Source organism: Martes martes, assembly GCF_963455335.1.
Source record: "Martes martes genome assembly, chromosome: 14".
Taxonomy (NCBI): domain Eukaryota; kingdom Metazoa; phylum Chordata; class Mammalia; order Carnivora; family Mustelidae; genus Martes; species Martes martes.
In genome coordinates this window covers 25,386,390-25,413,082 of record NC_137902.1, presented here as the reverse complement: position 1 = coordinate 25,413,082, position 26,693 = coordinate 25,386,390, and the positions used below count along the sequence as shown (strand labels likewise).

The following is a 26,693-nucleotide window of genomic DNA, read 5'->3' as shown; positions in this document are numbered from 1 at the left end:
AAAAGCAAAAACAGCCTAGAGACAGATGAATGAACATCCCTAACATTTCGCGATAATCTGGCTTTCTTTAGGACGATATACCTATTGTCAGTACTAAGGTTTGCAGATACCATCAGTAAATATCTCTCTATATAAATCTTCCTACAATTATAAACTTTTGGAAACCTGTAGCTAATTGTAAATTTTCATACCATGGAATCAAATCTTAGTACTGAAAGAAACCAGGGTGCCTGGGTGGCTCAGTCCCTTAACCGTCTGCCTTCTGTTCAAATTCTGATCCCAGGGTCCTGGGAGCAAGCCCTCCATCTAGGTCTTTGCTCAGCGGGGAGCCTACTTCTCTGTCTGCCTCTTTCCCAGCTTGTGTGCTGACAAATAAATAAAATCATCAAAAACAAACCAAAAAACTGGAAGAGGGGCGCCTGGGTGGCTCAGTGGGTTAAAGCCTCTACCTTCGGCTCAGGTCATGATCTCAGGGTCCTGGGATCGAGCCCCACATCGGGCTCTCTGCTCTGCAGGGAGCCTGCTTCCTCCTCTCTCTCTGCCTGCCTCTCTGCCTAGTTGTGATTTCTCTCTGTCAAATAAATAAAATATTTAAAAAAAAAAAAAAAAAACTGGAAGAAACCTTGCAGAACTCTCCTTCAGCCCTCTCATTTTACAGACTGATTACTAAATTCTTAAATCTAAATGCAGCAACAACCTATAAGAGCTGAAATTGTAGCAGCTTATATTGCAAAAGAAATGCATTTCAGAAGTAGTCTGTGTGTGCTAGCATCAACCCATCATGCAGAGGCCTGGATGTCTTCATCTGGATAAATTCTAACCGTGGTTGAGAAGTGTCCCAGTAGGGATTCCTAGATGGCTCAGTGGTAGAGCAGGCGACTCTTGATCTCAGGGTTGTGAGTTGGAGCCCCACATTTGGGTGTGAAGCCTACTAAAATAAAATTTAATTAAGAAAAAAAAAAAAAGACTGTCGTGGTAACTATCTAAAACTACCTCAATCACATTAAGTCTCCATGGTAAACGGTACTGTTTCAACATTCTTCCTTGCGGGTTACACTTAGAATTTGCATCCGCTGTCTTAAGAGGCAAAATGAACAGTGTGCAGACATTACAAAACAAGCACAGTTCAATCAAGAACCTGTCTGCACCCGGACACGCATGGGCGCACGCACGCACACAACCGTATAAAGGTGACCAGTCACTGCGGATCACTGTACTTTACATCCCTCAAACATAACGGCCCCAACGCCCACAGCTCTACCTACTGCTTTTAAAAGCTGAGGCCTACTGGCGTCAAAAGCTCCAAACGTTTTGCTTACAACGAATGGTTCAGGCCTCAGATCTGCATCTCCCCTTGGCTTTCACCAGCTTCAGGGGACCCCAAGGAAAAAAAAAAAGGAACGGGCGGCCCCCAGACAGCTGACGCCTGACTTAGGAGCCGTTTGGAAATAACGAGCATGGTTTTTGTGGCGGCTCGCGATTCAACGTGAGCTTTCCAGGAAGTGCTGCAAACGACAAAACTGGAATGTGGGCTATCAGGCCGGCAATTTCCTGCGGCTCTGGCGAAAACGTTGTCAACCTCGCCTCCTACCACGGCGGTCCGCTAGTTCCTTGGGGGCCACCCGGAACGCGCAGGGGGTGAAGCCCTGGAAGGGGGGGGCGGAAAGGCTGGCCTCGGTTGCCTACGGGAGGAAGGCGGCGTCCTTCGGAAAAAAATAACCAAAACTCAGTGAAGAGGGGTCCGCCTGAGGCGGGATGGGGGCTGCCACGGGCGTGAGAAAAGCGGGGGAACCGGACACGGCGAGGCTGGCTCTGAGGAGACCAAGGGCCGCGCTCCGAGGGTAAGGCGGGTCCCCGCAAGCCGACGGCAGAGAAACAATGGCGCGAGCGTGACGTGGGGCTGGGGGCGTCGCCGCGGAGGCTGGGGCCGCTCTGAGGCGGGGGCCAGCTGGGGATAAATGTGGGGGTGGGGGGGCGCCGTGCGGGGACGAGGGTGTCGAGTCCGCGGGCGCTGCGATAGAGGAGAGGGGCCGGAGGGGCGCAGCAGCCCTGGTGGGGCCTGGGCAGGGGCGGGCGGCGTTTCCCGGTCCCAAGTCGCGCGCTCTGCCGCGCACTCTCCCTCCCTCCCTCGCTCGCTCTCTCGTTCGCCCGCTCCCTCCCCGCCCTCCCGCGAGTCCCGCCGCACTCACCGGTCCGCCGCTCGGCAGCAATCCCAACGCGCAACTGCCGCAGCCGCCCGGGCGCTCTCCTTCCCCGCCCCCGCCGCCCCGGCGCCGCCCCCAGCTCGCGCCCGGCCAGGGACCGGCGTGCTGTTCTTTCCGCAGCTCCGCCGAAGAACCGGGCCGCCGCGACGCTCCCTAGCAGCGCAGACGGAGAGGAGCCCTGAGGCGGGCGTGCGCCTGGGGCCCTAGCGCGGGTTTTCGAGATCCACAAAAAACAGAACAGCAGTTGTTGACGAGCTGTGGGATAAGGCACACTGACAACCCTTACATGTCTTTTAGGTCTCCATCCCTTGGCTTTGTGCCTGGCCCCTCAGCAAGGCCCTGGACCACCTTGCCTTGGTCTATACACCAACACTTCCCCTTAAGGGAAAGTGTCAAAGAGACCCTAGACCTCTTCTGGTCCAGAAGGGACACACTGAGCCACCCAGGTGCCCCTGTAATTGAATATTTTAGTAGTGGGGGTTTTTTTCCTCAGTGATAAGATTCCGGGTAGTTTCTTTTCTTCTTTATACTTTTCCATAAATTTCCCAGATTTTCTACATCATTTATACTACTTGTATAATCAAGAACTTTGTCTCCAGAAGTCAGAAAAAATAATTTTAAAAATCAGGGACATGTGGGGTGCCTGGGTGGCTCAGTGGGTTGAGGCCTCTACCTTCGGCTCAGGTCATGATCCCAGGGGTCCTGGGATCGAGCCCCACATCAGGCTCTCTGCTCTGCAGAGAGCCTGCTTCCTCCCTCTCTCTGCTCTGCAGAGAGCCTGCTTCCTCCCTCTCTCTGCCTACTTGTGATCTGTCTGTCAAATAAATAAAATGTTTAAAAAAATAAAAATCAGGGACATGTAATAACTTAAAAAATTGGGGAACAAGGGCCTCATTCAGCTGGGGTCATAATCTCAGGGTCCTGGAATTGAGCTTGGCATTGGGATCCCTGCTCATCCAGAAGAATGCTTCTCCCTCTCCCTCTGACCCTCCTCCCTGCTTATGCCCTCTCTCTCTCTCTCCCCGCCTTTCTCTGTCGCAAATAAATAAATAAAACCTTTTTTAAAAATTGGGAAACAAACTTAAGAAATAACAAATGAAGAGAAAATATCTGTAATACATAAAATAAAGATCTGTATCTAGAACATACAAAGGACTCTTAACGAATCAGTAAGAAAAAAATCTACTGGAAAAATGGGCAAATAATATAGATTGGCAGTTCACAGAAGGAAATTGCTAATCACAAATTGCTAATAAGCACACAAAAAATGCAATCTCAGTAGTAACCAGGGAAATGGAAATTGAAACTGAGAGTGGCAACAATTTTCAATATTCATAATATCAAAAGAATATAAATTGGCACAACCACTTTAGAGGGCAATAGGACAACATCTATCAAATCCATGTTTCAGCAATGCCATTTCTAGTTATCTACCGCACTTCATGTGCATATGGAGATGTGTATAAGGATAATCCCTATGATGTTGTTAATAAATTCTGGAATCAGCCTAAGTGCCCACCAATGGGGGAATAGCTAAATAAAATGCACAATACTCGGGGCACCTGGGTGGCTCAGTGGGTTGAAGCCTCTGCCTTCGGCTCGGGTCATGGTCCCGGGGTCCTGGGATCGAGCCCCGCGTTGGGCTCTCTGCTTGGCGGGGATCCTGCCTCCCCCTCTCTCTCTGCCTGCCTCTCTCTGCCTCCTTGTGATCTCTGTCAAATAAAGTAATTAATTAAAAAATAAAATAAAATAAAAATAAAATGCACAATACTCATAATGCAATTCTGTAGAGAATTTAAGAGAAGTGACCTTGATCTATAGTCATATAGTTGAGGGGCACCAAGGTGGCTCAGTTGGTTAGGTGCCTTGGCTCAGGTTCTGATCTCAGGGTCCTAAGATTGAGCCCTGCCTCAGGCTCCATGCTGGGTGTGGCGCCTGCTTAAGATTCTCTCTCTCCCCCTCCTCCCTTTGCCCCCCCTCACTTGCTCCCTCTCGCTTAAAAAAATACACAATATAGTTGAATATAAAACTCAAGTTGCAGTATAATATATAACATGCAAATTATATATATATAATTGATTTTTTTTTTTAAATCTTCTTCAAAATGCTTAACCTCAGACAAACCCAAATTAAGGGCTATTCTATAAAATACCTGACCTGGACTCTTCAAAAGTGTTACAGTCAGGGCACCTGGCTGGCTCAGTCGGGAGAGCATGTGACTCTTGATTTTGGGGTCATGAGTTTGAGTTTCATGCTGGGTACAGAGATTACTTAAAAATAAATAAATAAGTAGACTATTTTAAAAAAAGAACTGGAGCCTTCAAAAAAAAAAAAAGTGTTAAGGTCATGAAAGCCAAGGAAAACATAGATTGGAGGAGACTAAAGGGACAAGACAACTAAATGCAACAGAGGATCCTGGATGGCATCCTGGAACAGTTAAAGCATATTAGTGGAAAAACTGGTGAAGTTCCAATAAAGTTTATAGTTTAATTAACAGTACATTGCACCAGTGTTAATTTCTTAGTTTTGATCATTGAACCAGAGTTATGGAACCCATTAACATTAGGAGAGGCGGAGTGAGGGTATACTGGAACTTTCTGTGACTTTTTTTTTTTAAGATTTTATTTATCTATTTGACAGAGAGACAGTGAGAGAGGGAACACAAGCAGGGGAGTGGAAGAGGGAGAAGCAGGCTCCCCGCTGAGCAGAGAGCTTGATCCCAGGACCCTGGGATCATGTCCTGAGCCTAAGGCAGATGCTTAATGCTTAATGACTGAGCCACCCAGGTGCCCTGTTACTATTTTTGCAATTCTTCTATATATCTACAATTATTTCAAAATAAAATGGTAAAACACTTTGCAACTCTTCTGTAAATCTAAAATTATTTTCAAAATAAAATGTTAAAACACAGACATAAACACCATTTTTTTCTTATCAACACTGCTATAGACAAATTCTAAATTCGTGTGTTGAAACCTAATGCCCAACGTGATGGTATTTGGAGGTAGGGCCTTTGAGAGAGAATTCGGTCATGAGGGCAGAGCCCTCATAAATGGAATGAGTGCCCTTATAAAAGAGAACCCCGAAATCTTCCTACCCCTTCCACCTTGTAAGTACACAGCTAGAAGATCGCTTTCTCTGAACCAAGAAACAGGCCTTCACCAAATCTGTTGGTGTGTTGCCCTTGGACTTCCCAGCCTCTGGAACTGTGAAAATTTTCTTATACCAAGTCTCTGGTATACCACTATAGCTGCCCAAACTAAGACAACCACACATTGTTTGTAAAAGATTTTTAAAACAGATCATAAGGCTACATCCCAAATGTTTATCAGAAGTTATTTAAAAAAAAAAAAAAAAAAAGCTATCTCTGAAGATGAGGTAAAGGGCCAAGTGTGGGGGTAAAAGGGAGTTTAGCTTCATTTTACTGCGGGTTTTTGTTCCTTTTTTTTTTTTTTTTTTCTTTAGAGAAAGAGAGAGCATGTATGTGGAGGTGGGGTGGGGAGGCAAAGGAAGAGGGAGGGAGAGACTCTTAAGCAGGCTCCATACCCAGTACCCAACCCAAGGCGGAGCTCTGGGGCTTATCTCATGACCTCCTAAGATCATGACCTGAGCTGAAATCAGAGTCAGACACTTAAACGCTTAACTGACACCCACCCACATGCCCCTATTTTATTGTTTCTGAAGATACATGTATTTGTGTTTTATTTTTGTAACCAGAAATTAATGTTTTAATTACAATAGGAAGGAAAAGGGCAGGACATTTGGCTTTATGAGTTTCTGGAGAAAGAGAAGCCATATCAACTATGAAAGAAACTTCTTTTCTTTTTTTTTTAATTTTTTTTTAAATTTATTTATTTGTTAGAGAGAGGGAGAGAGCGAGCACAGGCAGACAGAGTGGCAGGCAGAGGCAGAGGGAGAAGCAGGCTCCCTGCCGAGCAAGGAGCCCGACGTGGGACTCGATCCCAGGACGCTGGGATCATGACCCGAGCTGAAGGCAGCCGCTTAACCAACTGAGCCACCCAGGCGTCCCAACTATGAAAGAAACTTCTAACAGAAGACTGGGGAGCCCGAGGAAGCAATGGGCCTTATGTGGCTTGCCTGGGGTCTCTGACTTGGCATTGGCTGAAAGGCCTGGGCAGTGAGTGCTTTGCAAGAGGGGCCATCTTACCGAGGCACTGGATGGCCTCTCACTAAACTTTCTGCCCAGTACCCACATGGCTGTCCTACCCCTCTGATCAACATGATTTTTCCCCCAGAATACCATGAACTGTGAGTCACCCAGAATGTAAGCAGCATTCACAGGTCACTCATCAGTTTTCTTCTCGTTGGCAGAAGCTCTCAGAGAAATGAAAACATTGCTCAACACCCTGGCCTGGGGCCTAGATACAGCCTCCAGCTGCCCAAAACTCTTTCTCCCAGGAAGTGTTCAGTGTTAGATCCAATCAGCCATCTCAGGTGTGTCTCCTCTGTTTTTCGTCCTTCTTTCTCTGATAGCATGGGGTCAGCACTTGGGTGATTAGTGCCAGCACAGGCACTATGAAAGGAGACAATGAGAAAATGTTTAGTCTAGCTAGAAATGTCCACTCCAACTTGAGAGACAGGATATCCATGTAAGACTCAGGAGCACGGACATTTCTTCAAAATTATGCAGTGTGCTCCTACCTTGTGCCCAACACTCATCAACAGAGACATGGGTTTCTGCCCTTTTGGAGGTTTCCAACTGCTTGGGAAGATGAGCTTTAGATAAATAAACAATTACTTTACTACAATTTTAGGAAAGAGAAATGCAGGAAAAGTGAAAGATGCTATGAGGGAAAACAAAATAGGGGCTAGGTTTTGGGGTAGGGAGAGGCTCAGGGAACATTTCCCTAAGGAAATAACATCTCAGCTGAGCCTTGAAGGATGAGTAGGACTTAAGCTAAAGAGATGGGCTTGCTTGGATGGTTGGAAGAGTCCTGAAAGAGGGACCAGTAGGTACAAAGGCCAGAAATGAGTCACTATCTGATAGCGACTCAATACTGCATAAAGGCTAAGAATAAGGTCAGCCGGATCCCCACTTCTGCTTCAACACAACTCTACTTTTATCTGTTTTAAAAAGAGATTAAAAAAAAGGGGGGGGCGCCTGGGTGACTCAGTTGGTTAAACATCTGACTCTTCATTTTGGTTCAGGTCATGTCTTGGCGTCATGAGATTGAGCCCCACATGAGCTCAGCCAGGAGTCTGCTTCTCTCCCTATCCCTCTGCCCCTCCCTAAGCTGGTGTGTGCTCTCTCTCTCTCTCTCTCTCTCTCTTTCTCTCACAAATAAATCTTTTTTTTTTTTTTTAAGTGTGCTTTAAAGCTAGCATTCTAGGCTCTGGAAGACCTCTCAGAAGACCTTTGCGTGGACTCAAGGTTCCATGCTACAAGGGCTTGCCCATCTTAACCAAAGTTCATTGATTTTGCCACTGTTGTCTTGCCAGGCTCTGCAAAAGGGCCACCTTCCCACTCTTACTCTCCCCGTGGTGGTGTGGAAAGGCCTCAAAAGAGATCATTGACAGCAGCTCAGTACAGATCAGGCAGCTTAGTCCACAGGCAGCTTCTGTCTATGGAATCAGAGGCTGAAAATAGATCATTACATGCCACAAAAGTCCTAAATTGCTTTTAACCAGGCAGCATGCTGTAGGGATTAAGAAAATGGATTCCAGAGCCAGACTCTCTGGCTTCAACTTCTGGCTCTGCAGCTAACTAGATGTGAACCCAGACAGGTGTCTCAATGCCCTCATGTCTTAGTTTCCCCATCTTTAAAATGGAGATGAGGATAATAATAGTATCTACCTCATATACTTGATAAGGATCAAATGAGATCACATTTGTACAGCATTTGAGATAGGGCTGGGCATCCAGTAAGCACTATATAAATAAGCTGGTTAAATCAAACCAAAGTGGCAACAGTACATTTCTTTTTTTATGAATTTATGGGTGGCAAAGCCCAAATCCAGGCATTTTAAGTCTTCTACTATTTGATATTTGTTTTTTTTCCTTGTAGTATCCTACAAGTCGATTTACTTAACACTTAATGTGGTTTTTTCTTTTTCTTCTTTTTTTTTTTTTTAGATTTTTTTTATTTATTTGACAGAGACAGCGAAACAGTGAGAGAGGGAACACAAGCAGGGGGAATGGGAGAGGGAGAAGCAGGCTTCCTGCTGAGCAGGGACCCCAATGTGGGACTCGAACCCAGGACCCTGGGATCATGACCCGAGCCGAAGGCAGGTGCTTAACAACTGAGCCACCCAGGTGCCCCTACTATTTTATGTTTTACCACTGCTGTCTGTCAAGGGAGGCTCTCTCTGTGGCCTCCCCCACCTCTGAGGAATTCGGGTCACAAGGCCCTCTGAAATGGTAAGTGGTTACCAGGTTCAGGATTCCTTCACTCAGTGACATTTCAAAAGCATGTCTGGGTATTCATGTAGGGTGGCCATCTTTGGACTATACCATTCAGGACATTAAAATAAACTGCCATCGGGATGCCTGGGTGGTTCTGTGGGTCAAGCGTCTGCCTTTGGCTCAGGTCATGATCCCGGGGTCCTGGGATCTGGCCCCACATTGGACTTCCTGTTCAGTGGCGGTCTGCTTGTCCCTCTCCTCTGCCCCTCCCTCCACTTGTGTGCACACCCTGCAAATAAATAAAATCTTTTAAAAAATAAAAATAATAAAATAAACTGCCATCTATTGCCATTACTATTTCTTGAAAAGCAATTTTAACACCAAAAAAGGTAGGGAAAACATAATCTCAGAATAAAAGGCAGGGCCTTAAATTAAATTGAGCTTGGTAAAAAACTGATGCCCTTTTCTGCTTTTTTCCACTTCATCTTGAGCCAGGATCTAAGAGCTGACCCCTGTCTAAGACCCAGCATTTGGCTACCACTGCTCTACCTGGCCCTTCTGAGTGTTCCTGGGCACACTGGACATTATAACAAAAACACCTCTCCACCTCTCAAAGGCAGTCCTGAACACCCCACACTTAACAAAACTGAAGGCATTTGCTAATAATCCCAGAGAGTACTGCTGTGCTCAGAGGTAGAGGGGCCGCAACTGGGAGGAGCTTTTTCAGTTGTTCCTGGAGCACTTAATGGCAAGGAGTCAAGGACTCTGCGCTGCCCGGGTGTTTCAGAAAAACCTCCCTGTCCTTCTGTGCCTTCTTTACTCTCATACCACTCCCACACTCAACAACACTCTCAAATGCATGAGAGTTTTTCCACACTGAGCAATTCTCTGGGACAACTGAGTGCTAACAATTGAGCTTAATTCTGACACTGTCTGCCTGGAGACAGTGTCAGATCCCCAAGGGTACGGGCTCAGTCCCACGAGACTGCCCCCCACTACAGACAGCGGTCAGAAGTAACAGGTCCCCAGGTTACCCACAACTTCTGTCTGACTGGGCTACAAATTAGAGGTCCCCATGACCTCCCCCTTGGATTTGATTGTTAACGGCCGCTCACAAAACTCAGGGAAACACCTACTTGCATTCACCAGCTCAGTAAAGGACATGATAAAAGTCAACAGCCAGATGGAGAGATACAGAGGGTGAGGTCTGGGAGGGTCCCAAGCACAGGAGTTTTTGTTCCTGTGGAGCTGGAGGGCCACCCTCCCAGGATGTGGATGTGTTCACCAACCTGGAAGCTCTCTGAACCCCACACACTTTCATGAAGGCTTCATCACACGATTTTGGCTTCAACACATGATTTGTTCTGCCATCACACATGATTGATCATTAACTCCATTTTCAGCCCCTTGCCCTTCTTAAGAGAGTGGGCGGGAGGGGGGGTACTAAAAATGCTGAGCTTCTAATCATGGCTTGCTCTTTCCAGTGACCAGCCCTCATCTATGACTTGACAAGAGTCACCTCATTAGAACAAAAGACATGCCTATCACCCAGGGAGTGCCAAGGATTTCAGGAGCTCTGTACCAGGAAGCAGGGAAAGAGACCAAGGTCTATTTTCTACTATCTCACACTGAGTGTGCAGTTTTTCTTCCCAGACACAATGAGAGTGTCCAGGAAGGAGAGTCAGGGGGCAGGGGCTGGCATGCTGACGCTGCTGCGAATCTACTGTGTAATTTTGGTGCGGCCCTCAACCGTTCAGAGACCTAATTTACTCTTCTACAAAATGGAGGCAGCAATACCTGTTTTGCATTCCTCAAGCTTGTCTTGGGAATGAAATAAATAATGGCTACGGATATGGTGTTAAAGCATTGTAAAGGAATGGGTGTTTGCTAACTCTCGGGCCCCACCCCTTCTGGTCAGGGCCCCAAGATTCCCTACTGAGTTTATACCAAGGATAAACACCCTCTCCTTTGGCTTGACTATGACTCCACTGCACAACACTCCAGGGGAGACTCTGAGGTTAGAGCAGTGTGGTAGGGAAGAGCTGATTTGTTTTTTCTCAGAGCCCTGGTCTACCAGGTCCCTCCAGGAGGGAATGAGCTCCTAAGTATTAAATACTCCAGGAGTCCACAAATATTCTTGGAGTTCCAGCTTAGTGAGCCTGTCCAAGAATGCTTCCTGCTAAACTAACAAAGGGTGATAGCAGGAGAATGCCGGGAGACATTCCATTCCCCTGCCTCCAAGGAATCCTGGCAGCTGGACTTCCTCGTGTGTTATATCTGGAAGAAACTTTAGATCGGTGGTTCTCTATTCTGGCTGAACATTAGAATCACCAGGGGAGCTTTTAAAAAATACCCATGCCAGGCTGTAAACTCATACCAACTAGATCAGAATCTTTTGGGGAGGGACCTAGACATCGGTATTTTTAAAGCTCCCCAGATGACTGAAATATGCAGCCTCATTTGAGAACCACTGCTATTGATAATCCAGGTCAAACAGCTCATTTTACTGGGCATTTAAGAATTTTGTCCAGGGGCGCCTGGGTGGCTCAGTGGGTTAAAGCCTCTGCCTTTGGCTCAGGTCCTGATCCCAGGGTCCTGGGATTGAGCCCCAAATCAGGTTCTCTGCTCAGCAGGGAGCCTGCTTCCCTTCCTCTGTCTCTGCCTGCCTCTCTGCCTACCTGTGATCTCTGTCTGTCAAATAAATAAATAAAATCTTAAAAAAAAAAAAAGAATTTTGTCCAAATTCATACAACAGATTGGAGCTTGAAATATCAATTCAATAGGTTGATGATAATAACAGCTAATTTTTGTGGAGCATTTACTGGCAAGCAACTTCCACTTTACAAACATAATCTCAGTTTGCCAGCACAATCATCTTATGAGAAAACTGAAGCCCAAAAGGTTTAGTTTGCTCAGAGTTAAAGCAACTAAAGCAGCAGAGATCCCTATTCAACTGCTGAACCAAATTTGAGAGCAGATGACAAGACAGGGGTAGGGCCTCTGCCTTTAAGGAACTTATAGTCTATCCGGAGGAAGAGGAAAAAGGTGAGTCAACACTTAAAACAGTTTAATAAGCATGACAGTAGAAGTAAACAATGGAAGGCCAGGGAAGTCATCTAACTCTGGGAAAAGTCAAGGAAGTCTTCTCGGAGGAGGAGTTACCTGCAGAAGTCTTAAAAGGTGAATGAAAAGTAGTTTATGAAAAGAAAGAAAGGAGAGAAGTGGGAGTAGCAAGTGCAAAGATAGGACACGCGAGAGAGCATGGTGCTCAGCGGATGCTCAGAACTCTGTAGTAATTCAGAATGACCCGGTAAGTCCATTTGGGTAGAGATATTAGTAAGTGGTGAGATTGAAGAAGTACAGAGACCAGATCATTCAGAAGTCTGAAAAATGGAACCATCAAATGATTATAAACTACTCAATGAAAGGATATAAATGTTTTTTTTAAGATTTTATTTATTTATTTGACAGAGAGATCACAAGTAGGCAGAGAGGCAGGCAGAGAGAGAGGAGGAAGCAGACTCCCCGATGAGCAGAGAGCCCAATGCGGGGCTTGATCCCAGGACCCTGGGATCATGACCTGAGCCAAAGGCAGAGGCTTTAACCCACTGAGCCACCCAAGCACCCCAAGGATATAAATGTGTTTAAACGATTACTGAAGGATAAGACATCAAAAGCCCAGGCAACAGAAGAAAAAAAGTGGCCTATATCAAAACCAAAAACTTCTGAGGGAAAATGGCAAGTAGGAAGCCCCTAAATTCACCTCATCCCTTGGATACAACTAGATCACACTCACATAAGGGCAAATAGCCCAGAAAACTATCTGAAGACTGAGAGAACAAACTCCACAACTAATGTAGAGACAAGGGGCGCCTGACTGGCTCAGTCAGTAGACCATGGGACTCTTGGTCATGGGGTTGTGAGTTTGAGCCCCACACTGGGTATAGAGATTACTAAAAAAAAAATTAATAAATAAATGTAAAAAAAATGTAGAGATGAGGCCACACTGAAGAGGGTAGGAAGGGCAGAGACACAGTGGAGAGCTAAACCCAGCAGGCCTGGCTGCCAGGGGAGGGAGCCATTGGGTGCTGAGAAGAATAAGAAACAGACTGCCGCACCCAGTAGTCTGCGTGGGGAAGACGAGTTCCCACAGCATCTGGCTTTGAAAATCAGAGGTGCTGAATTTTGTGAGTTTTCACAATCAGTGGGACTTAAAGCCTAGAACTTTATTATCATTATTATTTTTTTTAATTTTTATCATTGTTATTGGGGTGCCTGGGTGGCTTAGTTGGTTTTAAGTATCCAACTCTTGATTTCAGCTCAGGTCTTGATCTCAACTCAGTCTTGGGTTCAAGCCCTGCACTGGGCTCCATGCTGGGTGTGGAGCTTACTTAAAAAAAAAAAAAAAGGTAAAAATATTATTATTTTTTTTAAATATTATTATTATTTAAATATTAGTTGTTCAGTAATACCCCATTGTGTCAGCCAGAAACATGAAAATGGAGGAAGAATAAAAGGTTACTTGATCTCTCAAGCGGTAACATAGTTCAGGGGCACCTGGTGGCTCAGTGGGTTAAGTGTCTGCCTTCAGCTTAGGTCATGATCCCAGGGTCCTGGGATTGAGTCCGTATCAGGCTCCCTGCTCAGCAGAGAGCCTGCTTCTCCTTCTGCCCTGTCCCACCAGCTTATGCTTTCTCTCTCACTCACTCTCTCTCAAATAAATAAAATCTTAAAAACAAAACCAAAAAACAGAAGCAATGTAGTTCATCTTTTTGCCATACAAAATTTAACATATTGTGACATCACAGGTAAGTTTTATTTTCCTTATTACACCTCACCATATTTTACAAGCTCTCTAGAATGAACATGTCTCATTTTTAACATTAGAAATTTTAGGGAAAAAATAAACTAAAAATTAAAAGAAAAAAATTTTTAAAGATTTTATTTGACAGAGAGAAACACAGCGAGAGGGAACACAAGCAGGGGGAGTGGCAGAGGGAGAAGCAGGCTTCCCGCCAAGCAAGGAGCCCAATGCAGGGCTTGATCCCAGGACTCTGGGATCATGACCGGAGCCAAAGGCAGCTGCATAATGACTGAACCACCCAGGGCCCCTAAAAAAAATGTTTTTTAGTTAAAAAGAAGTTCTAGGAAAAAAGTGAACGTGGTTTTATTTTATTATTATTATTATTATTTTTGTGTGTGACCATGATTTTAAAAAATCATTTCTTCAGGGGTGCCTGGGTAGCTCAGTCATTTAAGTGTCTGACTCTTGATTTCATCTCAGGTGAGGAGTGGACCCTGCTTAAGGTTCTCTCTCTCTCCCTTGGGGCACCCGGGCGGCTCAGTCAGTTAAGTGTCCGCCTTCAGTTTGGGTAATGGTCCCAGGGTCCAGCTTAGCATGGAGCCTGTTTCTCCCTCACCCTCTACTCCTACCCCCTGCTCGTGCTCTCTCTCAAATAAATAAGGAAAATCTTTAAAAAAAAAAAAATTATCTTTCTCCCTCTCCCTCTACCTCTCTCCCACCCACCCCTACTCAAGCTCTTTCTCAAATAATAAATAAATAAATAAACAAAATCTTAAAAAAAAATAGTAACTTCTTGAAATAGATTCACATCTCCCTACTCTTCTGTGAAGAGGGATATCATCTTCCTCCCCGCTGTACAAAGTGGGGAATCTTGGCACAGACTGCAGAGCAAGTGCATGGAGACTCAGTGTCTGAGCTCCAGGACCTGTTCTCCAGTGCTGCACCTACACAGGTTTATGTGCAAGAATTTGTCTCCCAAAGCCCACAACCTCAGGATTGGAGATGTTAAAGCCTACGTTAGAAGCTGAATCCCTGTCCTTAAAAAGACAGCACAACAATCTAGAGATACAGTTTAGAAATAAGTTTGAAAAATGCCTACAGCATGTGGGAGGGAGAGTTAGTTACTAATCTCAGAGTTCCCTGAGGGACTCCTCCAGGAATGAAGGACCTAGCAGGTGCCATTTCCCTCCTCCTCCCTCTGCCCCCAGCATAATCACACGGCCACCTGCTGGAACCAGTGCAGCACCTGGCACTGACTTCCTAACTTGGTTACACCCCACCCCACCCCCTTCAGCTAGGCCTATCTCAGTCCCAGCACTGTGGGTGCCTCCCCCAGAAGAATGATGTAAACATTGTCAACACTACATTTCCCAACCTCCTGTGGAGGAGACATGCACCTTCTTAAAACTGTTCACCGAGCCAGCATGTGCTTTACAGAGCAGGCCTAGCTGGCCCAGTCTCCACAGTGGCTGCTACATGTCTGTGGAAAAGAACCAGTGCCACCTTGTTAAAAGTGTGCACCTCACCCAATACTTCTAAGAGCAAGAGAGCAGCTAACTTTCCTAACACAGAGAAACTGATACAGATACAGAGAATCAGGCAAAACGTAGAGACAGACGAATATGTCCCAAATGAAAGCCAGGTACCTAACCACAGCAAGATACCTACACAAAACAGAGAAAAGTAATATGCCTGATAGAAAATTTAAAGTAGGGCACCTGGATGGCTCAGTGGGTTAAGCCTCTGCCTTGGGCTCGGGTCATGATCTCAGGGTCCTGGGATCGAGTCCCGAGTCGGGCTCTTTGCTCAGCAGGGAGCCTGCTTCCCTCTCTCTCTCTCTGCCTGCCTCTCTGGCTACTTGGGATCTCTCTCTGTCAAATAAATAAATAAAATCTTAAAAAAAAAAAAAAAAAGCATGTGTCAAAACATCTTTAAAAAAAAAAAAAAGAAAATTTAAAGTAATGATCATAAAGATATTCACTGGACCGGAGAGGAGGACATCAGTGAGACCCTTAACACAGAGAGGGCTGATCAGAGATGAAGAACACAATAACTGAAATTGAAAATACACTTGATGGCGTAAATAGCAGGCTAGAAGTAGCAGCAGAATGAATTAATGACCTGGAAGACAGAGTTAAGGAAAGTAATCAAGCCAAACAAAAGAGAGGAAAAAATTATGCAAAATGAGAACAGACTTATGGAACTCAGTGACTCCATCAAATATAATAACAGAGATCCTAGAAGAAGAAGAGAGAAAGGGAACACATAATTTATTTGAAGAAATAATGGCTCAAAACATCCTAATCTGGGGAAGAAAACAGATATCCAAACCTAGGAGGCACAAAGATCCCCCAAAAAAATCAGCCCAAGGAGGTCCATACAAAGACACAAAGTAATTAAAATGGCAAAAAGCAGTGATAAAGAAAAAAAATTTCTAAAGCAACAAGAGAGGGGCACCTGGCTAGCCAGTTGATGTTGCATGTGACTCTTGATCTTGGGGTCATGAGTCTAAGCCATCATGGGTATAGAGATTACTTTAAAAAAAAATAGAGAGGAGGGGCGCCTGGGTGGCTCAGTGGGTTAGAGCCTCTGCCTTCGGCTCGGGTCGTGGTCCCAGGTTCCTGGGATCGAGCCCCACGTTGGGCTCTCTGCTCGGCGGGGAGCCTGCTTCCCCCTCTCTTTCTGCCTGCCTCTCCACCTACTTGTGATCTCTGTCAAATAAATAAATAAAATCTTTAAAAATATATATATGGAGAGAGAGAGGAGTGCCTGGATGGCTTAACTGGTAGAGTATCTGACTCTTGATTTCAGGCTTATGAGTTTAAGCGCCATGTTTGGTGTAGAGATTACTTTTTCTTTTTTAAAGATTTATTTATTTACTTTATAGAGAGAGAGGGAGGCGGAAGGAGAGAGAGAAAGGGAAAGAGGGCAGGGGAAGGGCAAAGGGAAATGGAGAGAATCCCTAAGCAGACTCCCCACTGAGTGTGGAGCCTGACACAGAGCTCTATTCCAGGACTCTGAGATTATGACCTTAGCCAAAATCAAGAGTCAGACACTCAACTGACTGAGCCACCCAAGCACCCTGTATAGAGATTACTTTAAAAAGAAAGAAAGAAAGAAAGAAAGAGAGAGTTTAAAAGCAGCAAGAGAAAAAGAAGACATTTACACACAGGGGAAGCCCCATAAGTCTATCAGCAGATTTTTCAGCAGAAACTTTACAGTCCAGAAGAGAGTGGAATGATACATTCAAAGTGCTGAACGGGAAAACTCTGCAGCCAAGAATACACTATCCAGCAAAGCTATCATTTAGAATAGAAGGAGAGATAAAGAGTTTCTCAAACAAACAAAAACTAAAGGAGCTCACTAAACCAGCCCTACAAGAAATATTAAGAGGGACTCTTTGAGAGGGAAAAAGAAAAAGACCACAAGTGAGAGTAGGAAAACTAGTAAACACACATATACACATAACAAGTAGAAACACAAAAGCAGTAAAAATAAATATATCTCTAAAAATTAGTCAAGGGAGTCACAAAATAAAAGAATGTAAACTTTGATACCATATACCTAAAACTTGGGGAGAAGTAAAGAATAACTTCAAACCATATAGCATAGACTGCTCTATGCAGAAGATATTATATACAAACCCAATGGTAACCACAAATCAAAAACCAATGACAGGCAAAGAATAAAGAAAAAGGAATCCAAGTATATCACTAAAGAAAGCCAGCAAACCATGAAAGGATCAGAGAAAAACTACAAAACAACCACAAAATAAGTAACAAAATGGCAATAAATACATATCTCTCAATAATTATTTTAAATGTAAACAGACTACACACTCCAAAAACCCAAAACCATTTATATATTTCTACAACAGACTCATTTCAGACCTAAAGATACCTGCAGGGGTGCCTGGGTGGCTCAGTGGGTTAAGCCCCTGCCTTCGGCTCAGGTCATGATCTCCAGGTCCTGGGATGGAGCCCCACATCAGGCTCTCTGCTCTGCAGAGAGCCTGCTCCCCGCACCCCCCCCACCTGCCTCTCTGCCTTCTTGTGATCTCTATCTTTCAAATAAATAAATAAAATCTTTTTTTTTTTTTTAACAGACAGAGATCACAAGTAGGCAGAGAGGCAGGCAGAGAGAGAGGAGGAAGCAGGCTCCCTGCTGAGCAGAGAGCCCGATGCGGGGCTTGATCCCAGGACCCTGGGATCATGACCCGAGCCGAAGGCAGAGGCTTAACCCGCTGAGCCACCCAGGCGCCCCAATAAATAAAATCTTTAGGAAAAAAAAAAAGATACCTGCAGTGAGGGGATGGAGAAACATTTATCATTCAAACAGATGTCAAAAGAAAGCCCTGAAAAAGCAAGCAAGCAAGCAAACCCTGGTAACAATATTCACATCAGAGGCGCCTAGTGGCTCAGTCAATTAAGCATCTGCCTTCAGCTCAGGTCGTGATCTTCAGGTCCTGGAACCGAGCCCTGTGTAGGGGTCTCTGCTGAGTGGGGAGTCTGCATCTCCCTCTCCCTCTGCTCCTCCCCTGCTCATGCTTGCTTGTTCTCTCTCTCTCTCTCTCTCTCTCTCTAATAAATAAATAAAATCTTTAAAAAAAAATTTACATAGGCAAAAGAAACTTTAAAATAAAGACTATAACAAGAGACAAAGAAGGACACTATATAATAATAAAGGGGACAAGGGGCACCTGGGTGGCTCGGTCGTTAAGCGGCTGCCTTCAAATCAGGTCATGATCCCTGGGGTCCTCGGATCAAGCCCTGGATCCGGCTCTCTGCTCAGCGGGAAGCTGCTTCTTCCTCCCCCACTCCCCCTGCTTCTGTACCCTCTCTCACTGTCTCTCTCTCTCTCTCTCTGTCAAATAAATAAAATCTTTAAAAAAATATTTAAAAAAATAAAAAAATATATAAAGGGACAAGATGCCTGGGTGGCTTAGTCAGTTAAGTGTCCAACTCTTGATTTTGGCTCAGGTTGTGATCTCGGGTCATGAGATCAAACCCCACTCTGGACTCTATGATGGACAGGGAATCTCCTTGGGATTCTTCCCATCTCCCTCGCATTCCACCACACTTGCTCTTGTGCACTCTAAATACATACATACATACATACATACAATCTTAACAAAAATAATAATGGGGACACTTGGATGGCTCAGCTGGTTAAGCATCTGCCTTTGGCTCAGGTCATGATCCCAGGGTACTGGAATTGAGTCCCCCACTGGGATCCTTGCTCAGCGGGGAGCCTGCTTCTCCCTGCCTGCTGCTCCCCCTGCTTGTGCTCTCTCTGTCTATCTCTCTGACAAATAAATAAATAAATAAATAAAATCTTTAAAAGTAATAATAATAAATGGAGCAATCTAAGAAGATATAGTAATTATAAATATTTATGCACCCAACATGGGTGTACCTAAATACATAAAACAGTTAATATCAAAAATAAAAGAACTAACTGGTAGTAATACAATAACAGTAAGGAACTTTAACACCCCACTTTCATCAATGGACAGGTTATCCAAACAGAAACTCAATAAGGGAGCAGTGTCTTTTCTTTTTTTTAAAGGTTTTATATATTTGACAGATCACAAGTAGGCAGAGAGGCAGGCAGAGAGAGAGGGGGAAGCAGGCTCCCTGCTGAGCAGAGAGCCTGATGCGGGGCTCGATCCCAGGACCCTGAGATCATGACCTGAGCTGAAGGCAGGGGCTTAACCCACTGAGCCACCCAGGCATGCCAGAGCAGTATCTCTGAATGACACACTGGACAGAAGGGTTTAACAGATATATTCAGAACATTCCTTCCTAAAACAGCAGAATACACATTCTTTTCAAGTGTACATGGAATATTCTCCAGAATAGATCACCTACTAGGCCCCAAAACAAACCTCAACAAATTCAAAAAGATCGAAGTCATAGCATGGATCTTTTCTGATCACAATGCTATGAAACTAGAAATCAGCCACATGAAAAAATCTGGAAAGAGCACAGATACATGGAGGTTAAATAATATGCTATTAAACAATGAATGGGTCAACCAAGAAATCAAAGAAGAAATAAAGAATTGCATGGAAACAAATAAAAATGGTTCAAAATCTTTGGGATGCAGCAAAAATGGTTTTAAGAGGGAAGTTTATAGCAATACACGCCTAACTCAAGAAGCAGGGAAAATCTCAAATAAACCATCTAACCTTATACCTAAAGAAGCTAGAAAAAGAAAAACAAACAAAACCCTGAACCAGGAGAAGGAAGGAAATAATAAAGATTAGAGTAGAAATTAATGATAAAGAAACTAAAAAAACTAATAGAACAGATCAATGAAACCAGGAAGTGATTCTTTGAAAAGCTCAACAAACTTGATATACCGCTAGCCAGACTGATCAAAAACAAATAAATAAATAAAGAGAGAGAGAGAGAGAGAACTCAAAATCCAAAATCACAAATGAAAGTGGAGCAATAACAACCAACATCACAGAAATACAAACAATTGTAAGAGAATATTATGAAAAATTATATGCCAGAAAATCTGACAACCTGGAAGAAATGGATAAATTCCTAGAAACATATAACCTATGAAAACCAAATCAGGGAGAAATAGAAAATTTGAGCAGACTAATTACCAGCAATGAAACTAAATCAGTACTTAAAAAGCTCCCAACAAACAAAAGTCCGGGACCTGTGGGCTTCACAGGTGAATTCTACCAAACATTTGAAGAAGAGCTAATAACCATTCTTCTCAAACTATTCCAAAAAATAGAAGAGGAAGGAAAACTTCCAAATTAATTCTATGAGGCCAACATTACCACGACACCAAAACCAGACAAAGACACAACAACAAAAAAAAGAGAAATATCTCTCATGAACATAGACACAAAAATCCTCAACAAAATACTATCAAACAGAATCTAACAATACATTAAAAAAATCATTCACTACGATCAAGTGGGATTTATTCTCAGTATTCAAGGATGGTTCGATATTCACAAATCAATCAACATGATACATCACATCAATAAGAGAAAGGATAAAAACCATATGATCATTTCAATAGATGCAGAAAAAGCATGTGACAAAGTACAACATAGATTCATGACAAAAACCCCCAACAAAGTAGGTTTAGAGGGAATATACCTCAACATAATTGAGGCCTTTCAAGAAGAACCCACAGCAAACATCATCCTGAATGGGGAGGAACTGAAAGCTTTTACCCTAAGGTCAGGAAAAAGACAAGGATGTCCACTGTCACCACTTTCATTCAACATTGTACTAGAAGTCCTACCCACAGCAGTTAGACAACAACCACCAAAAAAAAAAAAAAAAAAAAAAAAAGCACCCAGCTGGTAAAGAAGTTGAACTTCTACTATTTGCAAATGACATGATACTACTATATATAGAAAACCAGAACCAAAAAACTACTAGAACTGATAAATGACCTTCAGTAAGGCCACTGGAGGGGCGCCTGGGTAGCTCAGTCATTAAGTGTCTGCCTTCGGCTCAGGTCATGATCCCAGGGTCCTGGGATCAAGCCCCGCCTCAGGCTCCCTGCTCAGCGTGAAGCCTGCTTCTTCTTCTCCCTCTCCCCCTCCCCCTGCTTGTGTTCCCTCTCTTGCTGTGTCTCTCCCTATCAAATAAATAAATAAATAAAATCTTTTAAAAAAAAAAAGTAAGGTCATTGGATACAAAATCAATGTACAGAGATCTGTTGCATTTCTTTTTTTAAAGATTTTATTTTTTTAAGTAATCTCTACATCCAGCATGGGGCTCAAACTCACAATCCCAAGATCAAGAATTGGATGCTCCGCCAACTGAGCCAGCCAGAATACAAAAACACTAATTCTGTTGCATTTCTATACCATAATAATGAAGCAGCAGAGAGAGAAATTAAGAAAACAAGCCCATTTACACTTGCACCCAAAATAATAAAATACCTAGGAATAAACTTAACCAAAGAGATGAAAGACCTGTACTCTGAAAACTATAAAACATTGATGAAAGAAATTGGAAGATGACACAAAGAAATGGTAAGACATTCCCTGCTCCTGAATTTGAAGAATAAATATTGTTGAAATGTTCATACTACAGATTTAATGCAATCTACGGATTTAGTGCAATCCCTATCAAATACCAACAGCATTCTTCACAGAATTAGAACAATCCTAAAATTTGTAGAGAACCACAGAAGACCCCGAACAGCCAAAGCAATTTTGAAAAAAGGAAAACAAAACTGCAGGTATCACAATTCCATACTTTAAGCTATATTACAAATATGTACTAATCAAAACAGTATGGTACTGGCACAAAAATAAACATATAGATCAATGGAATAGAATAGAAAACTTAGAAATAAACCCACAATTATATGGTCAATTAATCTTTGACAAAGGAGAAAAGAATATGCAATGGGAAAAAGACAGTCTTTAGCAAATGGTGCTGGGAAAACTGAACAGCTACATTCAAAAGAATGGAACTGTACTACTTTCTTAATTCAACGTGGATTAAACACCTAAACATCTGCCTGGCTGACTCAGTGGATAAGATATGTGACTTTTGATCTCAGGGCTGTGAGTTCAAGCCCCACATTAGGCATAGAGCTTACTTAAAACAAACAACAAAGAAACAAACAAAAAACCTAAATATGAGACCTAAAACCATAAAAAATCCTGGAAGAGAAGACAGGCAGTAATGTTTCTGACATTGGCTGTAGCAACATTTTTCTAGATAGGTCTTCTGAGGCAAGGGAAATGAAAGCAAAAAGAAACTTTAGAACTATATAAAAATAAAAAGTTTCTGCACAATGAAGGAAATAATCAACAAGACTGAAAGGCAATCCCCTGAATGGGAGAAGATATTTGCAAATGACGTCTGATAAAGGATTAGTATCCAAAATATATAAAGAGCGGATACAACTCAACACCCCCAAAACAAATAATCCAATTTAAAAAAGAGCAAAAGAGATGAGCAGACTTTTCTCCAAAGAAGACAAACAGATGGCCAATAGACACATAAAGATCTCAACATCACTCATCATCAGGGAAATGCAAATCAAAACTATGAGATACCACCTCACATGTGTCAGAATGGCTAAAATAAAAAACACAAGAAGCAACAGGTGTTGGAGAGGATGTAGAGAGAAAGGATCTGTCATGCACTGTTGGTGGCAATGCAAACTAGTGCAATCAGTGTGGAAAACTGTAGGGAGCTTCCTCAAAGAGTTAGAAATAGAACTATCCTACAATCCAGCATTTGCACTACTGGGTATTTACCCAAAGAATACAAAAATACTAATTCAAAAGGATACATGCACCCTTACATTTATAGCATTATTTACAATAGTCAAATCAGGGAAGCAGCCCAAGCGTCCATTGATTGATGAATGGATAAAGAACATGTGGTGTATATATACACAATGGAACATTATTCAACCAAATAAAGAATGAAATCTTGCCATTTGTAATGACATGGACAGAGCTAGAGTATTATGCTAAGCGAAATAAGCCAATCAGAGAAAGACAAATACCATATGATTTCACTCATATGTGGAATTGAAGAAACAAAACAAATGAGCAAAGGGGGAAAAAAAAGATAGAGAGAGGGACACCTGGGTGGCTCAGTTGGTAAAGCGGCTGGCTCTTGATTTGGGCTCAGGTTATGATCTCCGGGTCCTAGGACTGAATTGCATAGTGGGCTCCTCACTCAGCAGTAAGTCTGCTTCAGGATTCCCTCTCTACCTCTGCCCCTTCTCTCACCTCTCTCTAAAATAAATAAGTAAATCTTTTTTTAAGATTTTATTTATTTGAGAGAGAGTGAGAGAGAGAAAGCACGAAAGGGGAGAGAAGGTCAGAGGGAGAAGCAGACTCCCTGCTGAGAAGGAAGCCCCATATGGGACTCGATCCTCAGACTCCAGGATCATGACCTGAGCCGAAAGCAGTTGCTTAATCAACTGAGCCACCCAGGCACCCTAAAATAAAAAAAAACTAAAAACAAAACAAAACAAAAAAATGACAGAAAGACAAATTGAGAAACAGACCTTTAACTACAGAGAACAAACTGATGGGTACCAGAGAGGAGCTAGGTGGGGGGATGGGGATTAAGAGTCCATTTATCATGATGAGTGCTGAGTAATGTACAGAATTGTTGATTCAAGGCACCTGGTGGCTCAGTGGATTAAGCGTCTGACTCTTGGTTTTGGCCCAAGTCATTATCAGGGTCATGAAATCGAGCCCGATGTGGGGCTCCACACTCAGCATGGAGTCTGCTTGAGATTCTTTCCCTCTCCCTCTGCTCCTCTGTCTCCTCACAAGCTGTCACTCTTTCTCTCTCTCAAAAATAAATAAATAAATAGAATTGTTAAGTCACTATATTGTACACCTGAAACTAATATAACTGGAATTAAAATTTAAAAAAAAATTTAAAAAAAGTTTATCGTTTATCCCTTTCTGGCACTGAGGTCTTAAAACCCTTGGAATTTCCTAGGTGCCCTTTGCTATGTTAATGTGGTGACTTTTGGACCACACTTAACTGGAGGTTGGATGCGGGGAACCAACCTTGTGAGGAGTCCCACCCACTGGTCTCTGGGGTGGAGAAGCCGGCTGCAGATTCAATCAATCAGCAACAGCTCGGGACTGAATCTATGGTGCCTACATACTTAAGCTTTCATAAAAACCCAAAAGGACAGGGTTTCAGAGAGCTTCCTTCCAGGTTAGCAAACGTGGACACTTGGGAGACCCTCCCAAAGGAAATATGGGGACACCCTCAAAGAGGGTGCAGAAGCTCCTCACTCCCTTTCTCCATGTCTTGCTCTATGCCTCTTCCATCTGGCTGTTCCTGAGTTTTATCCTTTTATAGTAAACTGGTAATCTAGCAAGTAAAACATTTCTCTGAGTTGTGCACCACTTTAGCAAATTAATCAAACCTGAGGAAGGACAGGATTGTGGGAAGCTCTGATCTATAGCCAGCCGGTCAGAAGCACAGGTAGGGACCTGGACTGGTGAGTTGCATCTGAAGCTGGGGGATGGGGGCACAGGGACCTGTGGCATTTGATGCTGTCTCTGTGTAGACACCATCAGAATTGAGTTGAAATGTAGGACCCCAGCTGGTGTCCAAGAATTGCTTGATAGGGTGAGGAGACCCCCTCCCCTTGGATTGGTCCTAGAACCCAAACATACTAATAGCTAGAGGAAGGCAGCCATAAAGATGAAAGACGCCTGACTGTGTTTGTGTTGAGAGGGGAAAGCCAGAAGAGAGACTGAGGGTGGAGGAAAGGGAGGAGATCCTGACGGTGCAGGTGGTGCTGAGGGCATTGTCTGGAGGACCGGAGGAGGAGGGGCACGTTTAGTCGAAGGGGAAGAAGTAGGGAGGCCGCTCCTGGGCTGGGCCTGAGAACAGAGATCCAGGGAACCATGATGTCAGTCAGAGAGCAAGTGCACCGGGAGTGGGGCAAGTGAGTAAACAGAGGGCAATGGAGTCTGGCCAGAGAACTGTAGGTGAGTATTTCTGAGCTGGAACATTCGTGACAATGTCCAGGGTGTGGCTGGCTGAGGAGGCAGTTGTGTCCTGGAGTTAAAAGGTCAAGAATTATGAGTTGGATTATCCTCAGGAACAGATCTGAGATGGAAAAAAAAAAAAAAGAGAGAGAGAAAAGAAAAGAAAAGAAAAAGCCTGGTGGGTTCTATTCTCAAAGAGATCAAGAGAAAGCAATTCCTCAGCCTGACGGAATCACATGTGGGGATTTAAAAACATAATTCCAAGACCTAAGTTATGGCTGATCTAACTACCTCTTGCTAAAATGTAAATGGATAGCTTCATCAAGGGTAGACCAAACATTCAGGCTGAGTAACAGACGGAAACTGCGAAGCAGGAATCTACGTGACAAATCCCGGCTCCGTCAGCTACAAAATGAGTTAAATCTACCTTTCTGAGTTAGACTAAGGACCGGTCTCTACTCATTCACTCACTCCTTCACGCGTGCATCCAACAACCATGCCTTCTTTCTGCCAGGTACTTTTGCTAAGCCCTGGGGATGCAAAAATGAGTCATCGGTAATCTTTACGGAGCTTACAAACAAGTACGGGCGCCAGCCCTAAGCCAACATGAAAATTCTAGAGCAGAGGTAGGTAGAAAGTGCAGGGGGATTGTGTAAACACAAAGAAAGGGACCTAGATTTGGGGGAAGCAGCACAGAAGAGCTGATATATGAGATGAACCTTGACGAAGGAGCGGAGTGTCCCAGGCTAGGAAGTATAAGAAGGGCATTCTAGGAAGAGGAACAGCATGAGAAAGGGCACTGAGGGCCTAAAGAGTCAGGAAGCTAATCTGGTCTGGCAGACCAGTAGTTCTTAAAGGGCAGTCTGCACAAGAATCAGCCTCAAGATAATTAAAATGCCGCTTCCCAGGCACCAAGAGCAACTGATCTGGTGGTCTTAGGAATCTGAATTTTATTTTTATTTTATTTTTTTTTTGGAATGTGAGTTTTATAACAAGTATCCTCAGTGATTCTGAAGAAGGCGGTCCACAGATCGCACTGAGAAACCCTGGTCTAGAGTATAGAGTGAATGGTGGGAGGAAGGAGAAGGGCTTGGGACGAAGCAGAAATTTTGGTCAGGATCACATTGTGCTAGAGGAGTTTGGGCCTCAATTTTACAGGCAGTGAGATCCCTTTGGGACTGCCCTGGTGCCATCTGTTTTAGAAAGCCCAACCTGGAGGCAGTGTTGACAAGAACCTGGAGGGAAGGAGGGTCGCTACACCCAGGCAAGACATGAGGGGTTTCTTCAGGGGAACATGCATTATTCAGAGATCAAACCGCAACCAGGATCCTGATACCAGTCATTAGCAGGGGGCTGCGGGACATCCTCAGGCTCCTAGGGGACAAAAATCTCCCCTGAGCAGAGAGCAGTAAGAGCAACCGTGGCCCACATAACTGCACAGGGGCCCACTCCAAATCCAGGCTGAGGGACGCTCCCTGTGGTGCTGGGGCTTGTGCTGAGTCATCCCTCACAGGAACGAGTTTCTCGGGGCCCCTGGGATCTTGCTTCACAAGCTGCTGCTTGGCTTCTCTGTGGTTTCCAGGCCACGCAAGGAGAAAAAATAAATATTAACCAAAGGTACTTCTAGAGCTGGGTGCCCAGGACCCCTCCCCATGCCTCCCTCCTCTTATTCTTTGCTCCGGGAGCTAGGATTAGCTGCTGATTGCCCAGTTTCACAATCCTCTTGGCCACTCTGCCGCAAAAGGGCAAAGGTGAGCAGCTCTCGGGAGGGATTTGGGGCTGGAAGGGATGAGAGGGCAGACAACCTGTTTCCCTGGGAGGGCCCCTGGCTGACTCGAA

The 26,693-nt window shown here is 44.0% G+C and overlaps 1 protein-coding gene across 2 annotated transcripts in view; it reads right to left on the bottom strand.

Moving 5' to 3' along the window:
* The window catches only part of NT5C2 (5'-nucleotidase, cytosolic II), an 87,586-nt gene extending 85,317 nt beyond the window's left edge, over positions 1 to 2,269 (bottom strand). Inside the window, exon 1 of one of the 2 annotated variants that reach the window (XM_080823436.1) lies at positions 2,190 to 2,269. The gene's annotated coding sequence lies outside the window, so the exon portion shown is untranslated. The remainder of the gene's footprint in view (positions 1 to 2,189) is intronic. The other variant, XM_080823437.1, reaches the window with a different exon arrangement.
* Positions 2,270 to 26,693: the final 24,424 nt, after the last annotated feature.